The sequence below is a fragment of the Hyla sarda genome, unplaced genomic scaffold (assembly GCF_029499605.1).
Source record: "Hyla sarda isolate aHylSar1 unplaced genomic scaffold, aHylSar1.hap1 scaffold_1089, whole genome shotgun sequence".
NCBI classification, from domain to species: Eukaryota; Metazoa; Chordata; class Amphibia; order Anura; family Hylidae; genus Hyla; species Hyla sarda.
In genome coordinates, this window is record NW_026607709.1 from 83,852 (window position 1) to 101,307 (window position 17,456).

General features: G+C 46.2%; 6 non-coding genes and 2 pseudogenes across 6 annotated transcripts; all 8 read right to left on the bottom strand.

The window, feature by feature from the left end:
• Positions 1-1,659: 1,659 nt before the first annotated feature.
• LOC130300619 (U2 spliceosomal RNA) lies at positions 1,660-1,850 on the bottom strand. The gene has a single exon (XR_008851455.1). It is a non-coding gene; the product is annotated as a U2 spliceosomal RNA (small nuclear RNA).
• Positions 1,851-3,935: 2,085 nt separating this feature from the next.
• LOC130300620 (U2 spliceosomal RNA) lies at positions 3,936-4,126 on the bottom strand. Its single transcript, XR_008851456.1, has one exon. It is a non-coding gene; the product is annotated as a U2 spliceosomal RNA (small nuclear RNA).
• A 2,086-nt stretch (positions 4,127-6,212) lies between these two features.
• LOC130300621 (U2 spliceosomal RNA) lies at positions 6,213-6,403 on the bottom strand. The gene has a single exon (XR_008851457.1). It is a non-coding gene; the product is annotated as a U2 spliceosomal RNA (small nuclear RNA).
• A 2,095-nt stretch (positions 6,404-8,498) lies between these two features.
• On the bottom strand, positions 8,499-8,689 carry LOC130300622 (U2 spliceosomal RNA). The gene has a single exon (XR_008851459.1). It is a non-coding gene; the product is annotated as a U2 spliceosomal RNA (small nuclear RNA).
• A 2,095-nt stretch (positions 8,690-10,784) lies between these two features.
• On the bottom strand, positions 10,785-10,965 carry LOC130300646 (U2 spliceosomal RNA; annotated as a pseudogene).
• Positions 10,966-11,659: 694 nt separating this feature from the next.
• On the bottom strand, positions 11,660-11,819 carry LOC130300595 (U2 spliceosomal RNA; annotated as a pseudogene).
• Positions 11,820-13,910: 2,091 nt separating this feature from the next.
• Positions 13,911-14,101, bottom strand: LOC130300623 (U2 spliceosomal RNA). Its single transcript, XR_008851460.1, has one exon. It is a non-coding gene; the product is annotated as a U2 spliceosomal RNA (small nuclear RNA).
• A 2,104-nt stretch (positions 14,102-16,205) lies between these two features.
• LOC130300624 (U2 spliceosomal RNA) lies at positions 16,206-16,396 on the bottom strand. Its single transcript, XR_008851461.1, has one exon. It is a non-coding gene; the product is annotated as a U2 spliceosomal RNA (small nuclear RNA).
• Between the last annotated feature and the right edge of the window lie 1,060 nt (positions 16,397-17,456).

The following is a 17,456-nucleotide window of genomic DNA, read 5'->3' on the forward strand; positions in this document are numbered from 1 at the left end:
CCGGGTTATTTGACAACCTATGGCGGTGATGGTTCTGCTCAGGCAGAGCAGTGCTGATGCTCCTCATAAAGCTGTCGCTGCTGTGAAGGTTCTAGGTGACATCACAAATCCCTATGGTTACATACACAACAAAGCTGGGTTGTTGTTGTTTACACTCTGCAAGGCCTGTGGAAGTGAGTGACATCATAGCACTGTAGTTCTGAGGGTTCTAGATGGATGCAACAATCTCCTGTTGCTTCTATGAAGGCCATAATAGACGACATCACCAAACAGCTCCATAGTCACATACACAGCAAAGGAGAGATGTTGTTTACACCTAGTGATGTCAGTGGTATTGAGTGACATCACAGCACAGTGCTAAGGCTCCTGGGCCTGGACACAGCAGCGGCTGCAATATCTCAACGGAGAATACGTTTATATATATGTGTGTGTGTGCGCGTATATATATATATATATATATATATATATATATATATATATATATATTTCTCCGCCGAAATCACTTTTAAACCCATTTCCACCTTTTTTTCCCTTCTCTTCCTCTTACTTTTTTTTCACGTTTTTTTACGTTTTTCTCCTTTTCGCCTCTTTTCTGGGCGTATTATTCTTCTTTTTCTTCTTTTTTTTCGTCTAATGCATACCCCATCAGTGCAGCAATGCTTATTCAATACCGCCAGCAGATGGAGACACTGGGGGATAATTTTCTAAGGATTTATACTGATTTTTCCTGTCTGAATTTGTCGCACAGAAAGTTGCAGGCCAAATATGTGTGACATTTCTGCGACTTTAGCTTCTAGAGCATTTTTACAACATTATACATAGGTGCTGAATACATAAAAAGCGACTGTTCAGCGACAGACAAGTCGCATTGGCTGAAAGTAGGCCAGAATGTCAGTCCATGTTGGAGCAGGTTTAGATACAGTCTAAAGTATAGATCTCAAAGTCTGTGCACAGAATTTAGCAAGGGCCTCGCACCTTCTGATGCATCAGGTAGGTGCACAATAGCATAGCCTAACCCTCTGTACTTTGGTCTATATTGATGCGGGACATAGACAGCCAGCTGATGACCAATCCATTAGTGCAATGGATGGCTGGAAGCATTTGTCTTTGCCTTTGCAATACCACAGAAGCAATGCATGGTCAATGTACAGCAATGACACACCTGTGTGAACAGCCAGGAGACCCCCCCCCCCCCCATGTTATGTTACATAGTTACATAGTTAGTACGGTCGAAAAAAGACATATGTCCATCAAGTTCAACCAGGGAATTAAGGGGTAGGGGTGTGGCGCGATATTGGGGAAGGGATGAGATTTTATATTTCTTCATAAGCATTAATCTTATTTTGTCAATTAGGAACATTCAGCACCCACCCGCTATCAAGGCAGCTGCCTATCATGTCATGCCCTACCTGCACAGGTGTGCTGGCTACTCAAATGATCCAATTAAGGAGGCCATTTAGTCAGCAGCAGCAGAAGTCCTGTGCCTGGACGCTCCAACAGCGGCCAGACACAAGCAGAAGCAGAAGCAGCAGAAGCAGCAGCAGCACCACCTTTTGTTTTTTGGCTGCAGCAGCAGCAAGGCCCACAGGGCTGGCTAGCTGGCTAGCCAGCAAGCAGGTAGCAATGAAAGTAGGAATCTTTCTTTTTAACCCTGTAAGGGGGTGGTGCACTGTACCCGAAGATACTGCCATATCGGGTCAATGCATAGGGCGACGGAAGCAAGCTTCGAAATCGGCCCCCGTTCTCAAAAATCCATTTAATATATGGTCCCCAGATAGGGGACGTATCAGATATTAAACTGATAAGAACAGATACTACACTTGATCTTAGCCAAAAGGCCGAGAAGCGATAACCGTGAAAGGGGCGGGCCCAACAAGGTGCCCTTCATGGGCACTATCACTGCTTGCTGTCAGGGAGGCTGCCAGACAATTTTCCATGCACACTCTGGGCTGGGGGGCAGTCAACCACCAGTACACACAGCAGAACCTAAACCCATACCATTATTGCTAAGCAGCAAGACAGGGGCCCATTGCACTCCCACGGGGCCTTTTTAAATGCAATCCATAACCCGGATTTGCCAGGAACCCTTCTTACTCCTCCTACTTGCATGTGACACTGGGCTTAGGATCTGCATAGGAAACACACACACAAGCACACACCTACCTTTGTTGCCTGCAGATGCCTCCTTGGCTGTCCCCAAACGGTATCAAACCAACACCCACGGGAAGCTGTAAGCATAGAGGACATGCCTGCACCCCATTGGACTTACCTGTGTGGGTTAAATCCGGGTTATTTGACAACCTATGGCGGTGATGGTTCTGCTCAGGCAGAGCAGTGCTGATGCTCCTCATAAAGCTGTCGCTGCTGTGAAGGTTCTAGGTGACATCACAAATCCCTATGGTTACATACACAACAAAGCTGGGTTGTTGTTGTTTACACTCTGCAAGGCCTGTGGAAGTGAGTGACATCATAGCACTGTAGTTCTGAGGGTTCAAGATGGATGCAACAATCTCCTGTTGCTTCTATGAAGGCCATAATAGACGACATCACCAAACAGCTCCATAGTCACATACACAGCAAAGGAGAGATGTTGTTTACACCTAGTGATGTCAGTGGTATTGAGTGACATCACAGCACAGTGCTAAGGCTCCTGGGCCTGGACACAGCAGCGGCTGCAATATCTCAACGGAGAATACGTTTATATATATGTGTGTGTGTGCGCGTATATATATATATATATATATATATATATATATATATATATTTCTCCGCCGAAATCACTTTTAAACCCATTTCCACCTTTTTTTCCCTTCTCTTCCTCTTACTTTTTTTTCACGTTTTTTTACGTTTTTCTCCTTTTCGCCTCTTTTCTGGGCGTATTATTCTTCTTTTTCTTCTTTTTTTTCGTCTAATGCATACCCCATCAGTGCAGCAATGCTTATTCAATACCGCCAGCAGATGGAGACACTGGGGGATAATTTTCTAAGGATTTATACTGATTTTTCCTGTCTGAATTTGTCGCACAGAAAGTTGCAGGCCAAATATGTGTGACATTTCTGCGACTTTAGCTTCTAGAGCATTTTTACAACATTATACATAGGTGCTGAATACATAAAAAGCGACTGTTCAGCGACAGACAAGTCGCATCGGCTGAAAGTAGGCCAGAATGTCAGTCCATGTTGGAGCAGGTTTAGATACAGTCTAAAGTATAGATCTCAAAGTCTGTGCACAGAATTTAGCAAGGGCCTCGCACCTTCTGATGCATCAGGTAGGTGCACAATAGCATAGCCTAACCCTCTGTACTTTGGTCTATATTGATGCGGGACATAGACAGCCAGCTGATGACCAATCCATTAGTGCAATGGATGGCTGGAAGCATTTGTCTTTGCCTTTGCTACCACAGAAGCAATGCATGGTCAATGTACAGCAATGACACACCTGTGTGAACAGCCAGGAGACCCCCCCCCCCCCCATGTTATGTTACATAGTTACATAGTTAGTACGGTCGAAAAAAGACATATGTCCATCAAGTTCAACCAGGGAATTAAGGGGTAGGGGTGTGGCGCGATATTGGGGAAGGGATGAGATTTTATATTTCTTCATAAGCATTAATCTTATTTTGTCAATTAGGAACATTCAGCACCCACCCGCTATCAAGGCAGCTGCCTATCATGTCATGCCCTACCTGCACAGGTGTGCTGGCTACTCAAATGATCCAATTAAGGAGGCCATTTAGTCAGCAGCAGCAGAAGTCCTGTGCCTGGACGCTCCAACAGCGGCCAGACACAAGCAGAAGCAGAAGCAGCAGAAGCAGCAGCAGCACCACCTTTTGTTTTTTGGCTGCAGCAGCAGCAAGGCCCACAGGGCTGGCTAGCTGGCTAGCCAGCAAGCAGGTAGCAATGAAAGTAGGAATCTTTCTTTTTAACCCTGTAAGGGGGTGGTGCACTGTACCCGAAGATACTGCCATATCGGGTCAATGCATAGGGCGACGGAAGCAAGCTTCGAAATCGGCCCCCGTTCTCAAAAATCCATTTAATATATGGTCCCCAGATAGGGGACGTATCAGATATTAAACTGATAAGAACAGATACTACACTTGATCTTAGCCAAAAGGCCGAGAAGCGATAACCGTGAAAGGGGCGGGCCCAACAAGGTGCCCTTCATGGGCACTATCACTGCTTGCTGTCAGGGAGGCTGCCAGACAATTTTCCATGCACACTCTGGGCTGGGGGGCAGTCAACCACCAGTACACACAGCAGAACCTAAACCCACACCATTATTGCTAAGCAGCAAGACAGGGGCCCATTGCACTCCCACGGGGCCTTTTTAAATGCAATCCATAACCCGGATTTGCCAGGAACCCTTCTTACTCCTCCTACTTGCATGTGACACTGGGCTTAGGATCTGCATAGGAAACACACACACAAGCACACACCTACCTTTGTTGCCTGCAGATGCCTCCTTGGCTGTCCCCAAACGGTATCAAACCAACACCCACGGGAAGCTGTAAGCATAGAGGACATGCCTGCACCCCATTGGACTTACCTGTGTGGGTTAAATCCGGGTTATTTGACAACCTATGGCGGTGATGGTTCTGCTCAGGCAGAGCAGTGCTGATGCTCCTCATAAAGCTGTCGCTGCTGTGAAGGTTCTAGGTGACATCACAAATCCCTATGGTTACATACACAACAAAGCTGGGTTGTTGTTGTTTACACTCTGCAAGGCCTGTGGAAGTGAGTGACATCATAGCACTGTAGTTCTGAGGGTTCTAGATGGATGCAACAATCTCCTGTTGCTTCTATGAAGGCCGTAATAGACGACATCACCAAACAGCTCCATAGTCACATACACAGCAAAGGAGAGATGTTGTTTACACCTAGTGATGTCAGTGGTATTGAGTGACATCACAGCACAGTGCTAAGGCTCCTGGGCCTGGACACAGCAGCGGCTGCAATATCTCAACGGAGAATACGTTTATATATATGTGTGTGTGTGCGCGTATATATATATATATATATATATATATATATATATATATATTTCTCCGCCGAAATCACTTTTAAACCCATTTCCACCTTTTTTTCCCTTCTCTTCCTCTTACTTTTTTTTCACGTTTTTTTACGTTTTTCTCCTTTTCGCCTCTTTTCTGGGCGTATTATTCTTCTTTTTCTTCTTTTTTTTCGTCTAATGCATACCCCATCAGTGCAGCAATGCTTATTCAATACCGCCAGCAGATGGAGACACTGGGGGATAATTTTCTAAGGATTTATACTGATTTTTCCTGTCTGAATTTGTCGCACAGAAAGTTGCAGGCCAAATATGTGTGACATTTCTGCGACTTTAGCTTCTAGAGCATTTTTACAACATTATACATAGGTGCTGAATACATAAAAAGCGACTGTTCAGCGACAGACAAGTCGCATCGGCTGAAAGTAGGCCAGAATGTCAGTCCATGTTGGAGCAGGTTTAGATACAGTCTAAAGTATAGATCTCAAAGTCTGTGCACAGAATTTAGCAAGGGCCTCGCACCTTCTGATGCATCAGGTAGGTGCACAATAGCATAGCCTAACCCTCTGTACTTTGGTCTATATTGATGCGGGACATAGACAGCCAGCTGATGACCAATCCATTAGTGCAATGGATGGCTGGAAGCATTTGTCTTTGCCTTTGCAATACCACAGAAGCAATGCATGGTCAATGTACAGCAATGACACACCTGTGTGAACAGCCAGGAGACCCCCCCCCCCCCATGTTATGTTACATAGTTACATAGTTAGTACGGTCGAAAAAAGACATATGTCCATCAAGTTCAACCAGGGAATTAAGGGGTAGGGGTGTGGCGCGATATTGGGGAAGGGATGAGATTTTATATTTCTTCATAAGCATTAATCTTATTTTGTCAATTAGGAACATTCAGCACCCACCCGCTATCAAGGCAGCTGCCTATCATGTCATGCCCTACCTGCACAGGTGTGCTGGCTACTCAAATGATCCAATTAAGGAGGCCATTTAGTCAGCAGCAGCAGAAGTCCTGTGCCTGGACGCTCCAACAGCGGCCAGACACAAGCAGAAGCAGAAGCAGCAGAAGCAGCAGCAGCACCACCTTTTGTTTTTTGGCTGCAGCAGCAGCAAGGCCCACAGGGCTGGCTAGCTGGCTAGCCAGCAAGCAGGTAGCAATGAAAGTAGGAATCTTTCTTTTTAACCCTGTAAGGGGGTGGTGCACTGTACCCGAAGATACTGCCATATCGGGTCAATGCATAGGGCGACGGAAGCAAGCTTCGAAATCGGCCCCCGTTCTCAAAAATCCATTTAATATATGGTCCCCAGATAGGGGACGTATCAGATATTAAACTGATAAGAACAGATACTACACTTGATCTTAGCCAAAAGGCCGAGAAGCGATAACCGTGAAAGGGGCGGGCCCAACAAGGTGCCCTTCATGGGCACTATCACTGCTTGCTGTCAGGGAGGCTGCCAGACAATTTTCCATGCACACTCTGGGCTGGGGGGCAGTCAACCACCAGTACACACAGCAGAACCTAAACCCATACCATTATTGCTAAGCAGCAAGACAGGGGCCCATTGCACTCCCACGGGGCCTTTTTAAATGCAATCCATAACCCGGATTTGCCAGGAACCCTTCTTACTCCTCCTACTTGCATGTGACACTGGGCTTAGGATCTGCATAGGAAACACACACACAAGCACACACCTACCTTTGTTGCCTGCAGATGCCTCCTTGGCTGTCCCCAAACGGTATCAAACCAACACCCACGGGAAGCTGTAAGCATAGAGGACATGCCTGCACCCCATTGGACTTACCTGTGTGGGTTAAATCCGGGTTATTTGACAACCTATGGCGGTGATGGTTCTGCTCAGGCAGAGCAGTGCTGATGCTCCTCATAAAGCTGTCGCTGCTGTGAAGGTTCTAGGTGACATCACAAATCCCTATGGTTACATACACAACAAAGCTGGGTTGTTGTTGTTTACACTCTGCAAGGCCTGTGGAAGTGAGTGACATCATAGCACTGTAGTTCTGAGGGTTCTAGATGGATGCAACAATCTCCTGTTGCTTCTATGAAGGCCATAATAGACGACATCACCAAACAGCTCCATAGTCACATACACAGCAAAGGAGAGATGTTGTTTACACCTAGTGATGTCAGTGGTATTGAGTGACATCACAGCACAGTGCTAAGGCTCCTGGGCCTGGACACAGCAGCGGCTGCAATATCTCAACGGAGAATACGTTTATATCTATGTGTGTGTGTGCGCGTATATATATATATATATATATATATATATATATATATATATATATATATTTCTCCGCCGAAATCACTTTTAAACCCATTTCCACCTTTTTTTCCCTTCTCTTCCTCTTACTTTTTTTTCACGTTTTTTTACGTTTTTCTCCTTTTCGCCTCTTTTCTGGGCGTATTATTCTTCTTTTTCTTCTTTTTTTTCGTCTAATGCATACCCCATCAGTGCAGCAATGCTTATTCAATACCGCCAGCAGATGGAGACACTGGGGGATAATTTTCTAAGGATTTATACTGATTTTTCCTGTCTGAATTTGTCGCACAGAAAGTTGCAGGCCAAATATGTGTGACATTTCTGCGACTTTAGCTTCTAGAGCATTTTTACAACATTATACATAGGTGCTGAATACATAAAAAGCGACTGTTCAGCGACAGACAAGTCGCATCGGCTGAAAGTAGGCCAGAATGTCAGTCTATGTTGGAGCAGGTTTAGATACAGTCTAAAGTATAGATCTCAAAGTCTGTGCACAGAATTTAGCAAGGGCCTCGCACCTTCTGATGCATCAGGTAGGTGCACAATAGCATAGCCTAACCCTCTGTACTTTGGTCTATATTGATGCGGGACATAGACAGCCAGCTGATGACCAATCCATTAGTGCAATGGATGGCTGGAAGCATTTGTCTTTGCCTTTGCAATACCACAGAAGCAATGCATGGTCAATGTACAGCAATGACACACCTGTGTGAACAGCCAGGAGACCCCCCCCCCCCCCATGTTATGTTACATAGTTACATAGTTAGTACGGTCGAAAAAAGACATATGTCCATCAAGTTCAACCAGGGAATTAAGGGGTAGGGGTGTGGCGCGATATTGGGGAAGGGATGAGATTTTATATTTCTTCATAAGCATTAATCTTATTTTGTCAATTAGGAACATTCAGCACCCACCCGCTATCAAGGCAGCTGCCTATCATGTCATGCCCTACCTGCACAGGTGTGCTGGCTACTCAAATGATCCAATTAAGGAGGCCATTTAGTCAGCAGCAGCAGAAGTCCTGTGCCTGGACGCTCCAACAGCGGCCAGACACAAGCAGAAGCAGAAGCAGCAGAAGCAGCAGCAGCACCACCTTTTGTTTTTTGGCTGCAGCAGCAGCAAGGCCCACAGGGCTGGCTAGCTGGCTAGCCAGCAAGCAGGTAGCAATGAAAGTAGGAATCTTTCTTTTTAACCCTGTAAGGGGGTGGTGCACTGTACCCGAAGATACTGCCATATCGGGTCAATGCATAGGGCGACGGAAGCAAGCTTCGAAATCGGCCCCCGTTCTCAAAAATCCATTTAATATATGGTCCCCAGATAGGGGACGTATCAGATATTAAACTGATAAGAACAGATACTACACTTGATCTTAGCCAAAAGGCCGAGAAGCGATAACCGTGAAAGGGGCGGGCCCAACAAGGTGCCCTTCATGGGCACTATCACTGCTTGCTGTCAGGGAGGCTGCCAGACAATTTTCCATGCACACTCTGGGCTGGGGGGCAGTCAACCACCAGTACACACAGCAGAACCTAAACCCATACCATTATTGCTAAGCAGCAAGACAGGGGCCCATTGCACTCCCACGGGGCCTTTTTAAATGCAATCCATAACCCGGATTTGCCAGGAACCCTTCTTACTCCTCCTACTTGCATGTGACACTGGGCTTAGGATCTGCATAGGAAACACACACACAAGCACACACCTACCTTTGTTGCCTGCAGATGCCTCCTTGGCTGTCCCCAAACGGTATCAAACCAACACCCACGGGAAGCTGTAAGCATAGAGGACATGCCTGCACCCCATTGGACTTACCTGTGTGGGTTAAATCCGGGTTATTTGACAACCTATGGCGGTGATGGTTCTGCTCAGGCAGAGCAGTGCTGATGCTCCTCATAAAGCTGTCGCTGCTGTGAAGGTTCTAGGTGACATCACAAATCCCTATGGTTACATACACAACAAAGCTGGGTTGTTGTTGTTTACACTCTGCAAGGCCTGTGGAAGTGAGTGACATCATAGCACTGTAGTTCTGAGGGTTCTAGATGGATGCAACAATCTCCTGTTGCTTCTATGAAGGCCATAATAGACGACATCACCAAACAGCTCCATAGTCACATACACAGCAAAGGAGAGATGTTGTTTACACCTAGTGATGTCAGTGGTATTGAGTGACATCACAGCACAGTGCTAAGGCTCCTGGGCCTGGACACAGCAGCGGCTGCAATATCTCAACGGAGAATACGTTTATATATATGTGTGTGTGTGCGCGTATATATATATATATATATATATATATATATATATATATATATTTCTCCGCCGAAATCACTTTTAAACCCATTTCCACCTTTTTTTCCCTTCTCTTCCTCTTACTTTTTTTTCACGTTTTTTTACGTTTTTCTCCTTTTCGCCTCTTTTCTGGGCGTATTATTCTTCTTTTTCTTCTTTTTTTTCGTCTAATGCATACCCCATCAGTGCAGCAATGCTTATTCAATACCGCCAGCAGATGGAGACACTGGGGGATAATTTTCTAAGGATTTATACTGATTTTTCCTGTCTGAATTTGTCGCACAGAAAGTTGCAGGCCAAATATGTGTGACATTTCTGCGACTTTAGCTTCTAGAGCATTTTTACAACATTATACATAGGTGCTGAATACATAAAAAGCGACTGTTCAGCGACAGACAAGTCGCATCGGCTGAAAGTAGGCCAGAATGTCAGTCCATGTTGGAGCAGGTTTAGATACAGTCTAAAGTATAGATCTCAAAGTCTGTGCACAGAATTTAGCAAGGGCCTCGCACCTTCTGATGCATCAGGTAGGTGCACAATAGCATAGCCTAACCCTCTGTACTTTGGTCTATATTGATGCGGGACATAGATAGCCAGCTGATGACCAATCCATTAGTGCAATGGATGGCTGGAAGCATTTGTCTTTGCCTTTGCAATACCACAGAAGCAATGCATGGTCAATGTACAGCAATGACACACCTGTGTGAACAGCCAGGAGACCCCCCCCCCCCCCCCCCCCATGTTATGTTACATAGTTACATAGTTAGTACGGTCGAAAAAAGACATATGTCCATCAAGTTCAACCAGGGAATTAAGGGGTAGGGGTGTGGCGCGATATTGGGGAAGGGATGAGATTTTATATTTCTTCATAAGCATTAATCTTATTTTGTCAATTAGGAACATTCAGCACCCACCCGCTATCAAGGCAGCTGCCTATCATGTCATGCCCTACCTGCACAGGTGTGCTGGCTACTCAAATGATCCAATTAAGGAGGCCATTTAGTCAGCAGCAGCAGAAGTCCTGTGCCTGGACGCTCCAACAGCGGCCAGACACAAGCAGAAGCAGAAGCAGCAGAAGCAGCAGCAGCACCACCTTTTGTTTTTTGGCTGCAGCAGCAGCAAGGCCCACAGGGCTGGCTAGCTGGCTAGCCAGCAAGCAGGTAGCAATGAAAGTAGGAATCTTTCTTTTTAACCCTGTAAGGGGGTGGTGCACTGTACCCGAAGATACTGCCATATCGGGTCAATGCATAGGGCGACGGAAGCAAGCTTCGAAATCGGCCCCCGTTCTCAAAAATCCATTTAATATATGGTCCCCAGATAGGGGACGTATCAGATATTAAACTGATAAGAACAGATTTTTTTTTTTTTTTATCTAAAGCCGAGGAACGTGCTTTCGATTCACCCAAAGTGCAAGAAAAAGTGCAAACGTGTTACACTAAAAAAAACGTGCACAAAGGATGCGGTCTATCGCAAGCCCTTCTCCGATAGGAGAGAGGCCCCCCAACAAACCTTACCCTTCGCCTCCGGACCAAAAGGTACCTGCGAGGTTCCAGGTTCGATGTCCCTTTTCGCCGAAGCTACTAGGGGACCACAAATGCTCCCGGCATCCCCCTTGGCGTTAGCCAAGGTATCTGCCCGCAGAGCCGATTACGGTAGGTACCCTGCCAAAGCAGGAGTACCCGGGGTGTTTGCAGGGAGGTGCGGAACCTAATGGCCACACACACCTCCCCTAGACCGCCAGGAGGGACACCCAGAAGGGCTACCGCATCCTGACAAATCCTGTGAACACACAACACGCAAAAAGTGACACAGTGAGACAAAAAATAAATAAATAAGTGAATGTGTGCAGATATACTGCCCGGACATCCGGCCGGATCTATAAAAATTTCTCTGATCCTAGCCAGAAGGCCGGGAATCAAGAGGTGAGTGCCACAAGGTGAAGAGATTATGGTGCCCGTGCTTCAACTCAGTGAGTCTATTCTCCCAGTGAGTTTCGGCACCTCGGGGTCACCACTCCCCGAGGCACAAAAGTACCTCGGCTCTAGACCCTCTCAGCCTCATGGCGAGACCCGAAGGGAACAGGTCACATCGGGGCAGCCGTCGAGCTGATTCCTCAGAACCAGCCCCGGAAAGCCCTGGTACACCTGCATCCTCCATGCAGCACCCATCCCCACCAGCATGAAAACTGATAAGAACAGATACTACACTTGATCTTAGCCAAAAGGCCGAGAAGCGATAACCGTGAAAGGGGCGGGCCCAACAAGGTGCCCTTCATGGGCACTATCACTGCTTGCTGTCAGGGAGGCTGCCAGACAATTTTCCATGCACACTCTGGGCTGGGGGGCAGTCAACCACCAGTACACACAGCAGAACCTAAACCCATACCATTATTGCTAAGCAGCAAGACAGGGGCCCATTGCACTCCCACGGGGCCTTTTTAAATGCAATCCATGACCCGGATTTGCCAGGAACCCTTCTTACTCCTCCTACTTGCATGTGACACTGGGCTTAGGATCTGCATAGGAAACACACACACAAGCACACACCTACCTTTGTTGCCTGCAGATGCCTCCTTGGCTGTCCCCAAACGGTATCAAACCAACACCCACGGGAAGCTGTAAGCATAGAGGACATGCCTGCACCCCATTGGACTTACCTGTGTGGGTTAAATCCGGGTTATTTGACAACCTATGGCGGTGATGGTTCTGCTCAGGCAGAGCAGTGCTGATGCTCCTCATAAAGCTGTCGCTGCTGTGAAGGTTCTAGGTGACATCACAAATCCCTATGGTTACATACACAACAAAGCTGGGTTGTTGTTGTTTACACTCTGCAAGGCCTGTGGAAGTGAGTGACATCATAGCACTGTAGTTCTGAGGGTTCTAGATGGATGCAACAATCTCCTGTTGCTTCTATGAAGGCCATAATAGACGACATCACCAAACAGCTCCATAGTCACATACACAGCAAAGGAGAGATGTTGTTTACACCTAGTGATGTCAGTGGTATTGAGTGACATCACAGCACAGTGCTAAGGCTCCTGGGCCTGGACACAGCAGCGGCTGCAATATCTCAACGGAGAATACGTTTATATATATGTGTGTGTTTGCGCGTATATATATATATATATATATATATATATATATATATATATATATTCTCCGCCGAAATCACTTTTAAACCCATTTCCACCTTTTTTTCCCTTCTCTTCCTCTTACTTTTTTTTCAAGTTTTTTTACGTTTTTCTCCTTTTCGCCTCTTTTCTGGGCGTATTATTCTTCTTTTTCTTCTTTTTTTTCGTCTAATGCATACCCCATCAGTGCAGCAATGCTTATTCAATACCGCCAGCAGATGGAGACACTGGGGGATAATTTTCTAAGGATTTATACTGATTTTTCCTGTCTGAATTTGTCGCACAGAAAGTTGCAGGCCAAATATGTGTGACATTTCTGCGACTTTAGCTTCTAGAGCATTTTTACAACATTATACATAGGTGCTGAATACATAAAAAGCGACTGTTCAGCGACAGACAAGTCGCATCGGCTGAAAGTAGGCCAGAATGTCAGTCCATGTTGGAGCAGGTTTAGATACAGTCTAAAGTATAGATCTCAAAGTCTGTGCACAGAATTTAGCAAGGGCCTCGCACCTTCTGATGCATCAGGTAGGTGCACAATAGCATAGCCTAACCCTCTGTACTTTGGTCTATATTGATGCGGGACATAGACAGCCAGCTGATGACCAATCCATTAGTGCAATGGATGGCTGGAAGCATTTGTCTTTGCCTTTGCAATACCACAGAAGCAATGCATGGTCAATGTACAGCAATGACACACCTGTGTGAACAGCCAGGAGACCCCCCCCCCCCCCCATGTTATGTTACATAGTTACATAGTTAGTACGGTCGAAAAAAGACATATGTCCATCAAGTTCAACCAGGGAATTAAGGGGTAGGGGTGTGGCGCGATATTGGGGAAGGGATGAGATTTTATATTTCTTCATAAGCATTAATCTTATTTTGTCAATTAGGAACATTCAGCACCCACCCGCTATCAAGGCAGCTGCCTATCATGTCATGCCCTACCTGCACAGGTGTGCTGGCTACTCAAATGATCCAATTAAGGAGGCCATTTAGTCAGCAGCAGCAGAAGTCCTGTGCCTGGACGCTCCAACAGCGGCCAGACACAAGCAGAAGCAGAAGCAGCAGAAGCAGCAGCAGCACCACCTTTTGTTTTTTGGCTGCAGCAGCAGCAAGGCCCACAGGGCTGGCTAGCTGGCTAGCCAGCAAGCAGGTAGCAATGAAAGTAGGAATCTTTCTTTTTAACCCTGTAAGGGGGTGGTGCACTGTACCCGAAGATACTGCCATATCGGGTCAATGCATAGGGCGACGGAAGCAAGCTTCGAAATCGGCCCCCGTTCTCAAAAATCCATTTAATATATGGTCCCCAGATAGGGGACGTATCAGATATTAAACTGATAAGAACAGATACTACACTTGATCTTAGCCAAAAGGCCGAGAAGCGATAACCGTGAAAGGGGCGGGCCCAACAAGGTGCCCTTCATGGGCACTATCACTGCTTGCTGTCAGGGAGGCTGCCAGACAATTTTCCATGCACACTCTGGGCTGGGGGGCAGTCAACCACCAGTACACACAGCAGAACCTAAACCCATACCATTATTGCTAAGCAGCAAGACAGGGGCCCATTGCACTCCCACGGGGCCTTTTTAAATGCAATCCATAACCCGGATTTGCCAGGAACCCTTCTTACTCCTCCTACTTGCATGTGACACTGGGCTTAGGATCTGCATAGGAAACACACACACAAGCACACACCTACCTTTGTTGCCTGCAGATGCCTCCTTGGCTGTCCCCAAACGGTATCAAACCAACACCCACGGGAAGCTGTAAGCATAGAGGACATGCCTGCACCCCATTGGACTTACCTGTGTGGGTTAAATCCGGGTTATTTGACAACCTATGGCGGTGATGGTTCTGCTCAGGCAGAGCAGTGCTGATGCTCCTCATAAAGCTGTCGCTGCTGTGAAGGTTCTAGGTGACATCACAAATCCCTATGGTTACATACACAACAAAGCTGGGTTGTTGTTGTTTACACTCTGCAAGGCCTGTGGAAGTGAGTGACATCATAGCACTGTAGTTCTGAGGGTTCTAGATGGATGCAACAATCTCCTGTTGCTTCTATGAAGGCCATAATAGACGACATCACCAAACAGCTCCATAGTCACATACACAGCAAAGGAGAGATGTTGTTTACACCTAGTGATGTCAGTGGTATTGAGTGACATCACAGCACAGTGCTAAGGCTCCTGGGCCTGGACACAGCAGCGGCTGCAATATCTCAACGGAGAATACGTTTATATATATGTGTGTGTGTGCGCATATATATATATATATATATATATATATATATATATATATATATATATATATATATATTTCTCCGCCGAAATCACTTTTAAACCCATTTCCACCTTTTTTTCCCTTCTCTTCCTCTTACTTTTTTTTCACGTTTTTTTACGTTTTTCTCCTTTTCGCCTCTTTTCTGGGCGTATTATTCTTCTTTTTCTTCTTTTTTTTCGTCTAATGCATACCCCATCAGTGCAGCAATGCTTATTCAATACCGCCAGCAGATGGAGACACTGGGGGATAATTTTCTAAGGATTTATACTGATTTTTCCTGTCTGAATTTGTCGCACAGAAAGTTGCAGGCCAAATATGTGTGACATTTCTGCGACTTTAGCTTCTAGAGCATTTTTACAACATTATACATAGGTGCTGAATACATAAAAAGCGACTGTTCAGCGACAGACAAGTCGCATCGGCTGAAAGTAGGCCAGAATGTCAGTCCATGTTGGAGCAGGTTTAGATACAGTCTAAAGTATAGATCTCAAAGTCTGTGCACAGAATTTAGCAAGGGCCTCGCACCTTCTGATGCATCAGGTAGGTGCACAATAGCATAGCCTAACCCTCTGTACTTTGGTCTATATTGATGCGGGACATAGACAGCCAGCTGATGACCAATCCATTAGTGCAATGGATGGCTGGAAGCATTTGTCTTTGCCTTTGCAATACCACAGAAGCAATGCATGGTCAATGTACAGCAATGACACACCTGTGTGAACAGCCAGGAGACCCCCCCCCCCCCCCATGTTATGTTACATAGTTACATAGTTAGTACGGTCGAAAAAAGACATATGTCCATCAAGTTCAACCAGGGAATTAAGGGGTAGGGGTGTGGCGCGATATTGGGGAAGGGATGAGATTTTATATTTCTTCATAAGCATTAATCTTATTTTGTCAATTAGGAACATTCAGCACCCACCCGCTATCAAGGCAGCTGCCTATCATGTCATGCCCTACCTGCACAGGTGTGCTGGCTACTCAAATGATCCAATTAAGGAGGCCATTTAGTCAGCAGCAGCAGAAGTCCTGTGCCTGGACGCTCCAACAGCGGCCAGACACAAGCAGAAGCAGAAGCAGCAGAAGCAGCAGCAGCACCACCTTTTGTTTTTTGGCTGCAGCAGCAGCAAGGCCCACAGGGCTGGCTAGCTGGCTAGCCAGCAAGCAGGTAGCAATGAAAGTAGGAATCTTTCTTTTTAACCCTGTAAGGGGGTGGTGCACTGTACCCGAAGATACTGCCATATCGGGTCAATGCATAGGGCGACGGAAGCAAGCTTCGAAATCGGCCCCCGTTCTCAAAAATCCATTTAATATATGGTCCCCAGATAGGGGACGTATCAGATATTAAACTGATAAGAACAGATACTACACTTGATCTTAGCCAAAAGGCCGAGAAGCGATAACCGTGAAAGGGGCGGGCCCAACAAGGTGCCCCTTCATGGGCACTATCACTGCTTGCTGTCAGGGAGGCTGCCAGACAATTTTCCATGCACACTCTGGGCTGGGGGGCAGTCAACCACCAGTACACACAGCAGAACCTAAACCCATACCATTATTGCTAAGCAGCAAGACAGGGGCCCATTGCACTCCCACGGGGCCTTTTTAAATGCAATCCATAACCCGGATTTGCCAGGAACCCTTCTTACTCCTCCTACTTGCATGTGACACTGGGCTTAGGATCTGCATAGGAAACACACACACAAGCACACACCTACCTTTGTTGCCTGCAGATGCCTCCTTGGCTGTCCCCAAACGGTATCAAACCAACACCCACGGGAAGCTGTAAGCATAGAGGACATGCCTGCACCCCATTGGACTTACCTGTGTGGGTTAAATCCGGGTTATTTGACAACCTATGGCGGTGATGGTTCTGCTCAGGCAGAGCAGTGCTGATGCTCCTCATAAAGCTGTCGCTGCTGTGAAGGTTCTAGGTGACATCACAAATCCCTATGGTTACATACACAACAAAGCTGGGTTGTTGTTGTTTACACTCTGCAAGGCCTGTGGAAGTGAGTGACATCATAGCACTGTAGTTCTGAGGGTTCTAGATGGATGCAACAATCTCCTGTTGCTTCTATGAAGGCCGTAATAGACGACATCACCAAACAGCTCTATAGTCACATACACAGCAAAGGAGAGATGTTGTTTACACCTAGTGATGTCAGTGGTATTGAGTGACATCACAGCACAGTGCTAAGGCTCCTGGGCCTGGACACAGCAGCGGCTGCAATATCTCAACGGAGAATACGTTTATATATATGTGTGTGTGTGCGCGTATATATATATATATATATATATATATTTCTCCGCCGAAATCACTTTTAAACCCATTTCCACCTTTTTTTCCCTTCTCTTCCTCTTACTTTTTTTTCACGTTTTTTTACGTTTTTCTCCTTTTCGCCTCTTTTCTGGGCGTATTATTCTTCTTTTTCTTCTTTTTTTTCGTCTAATGCATACCCCA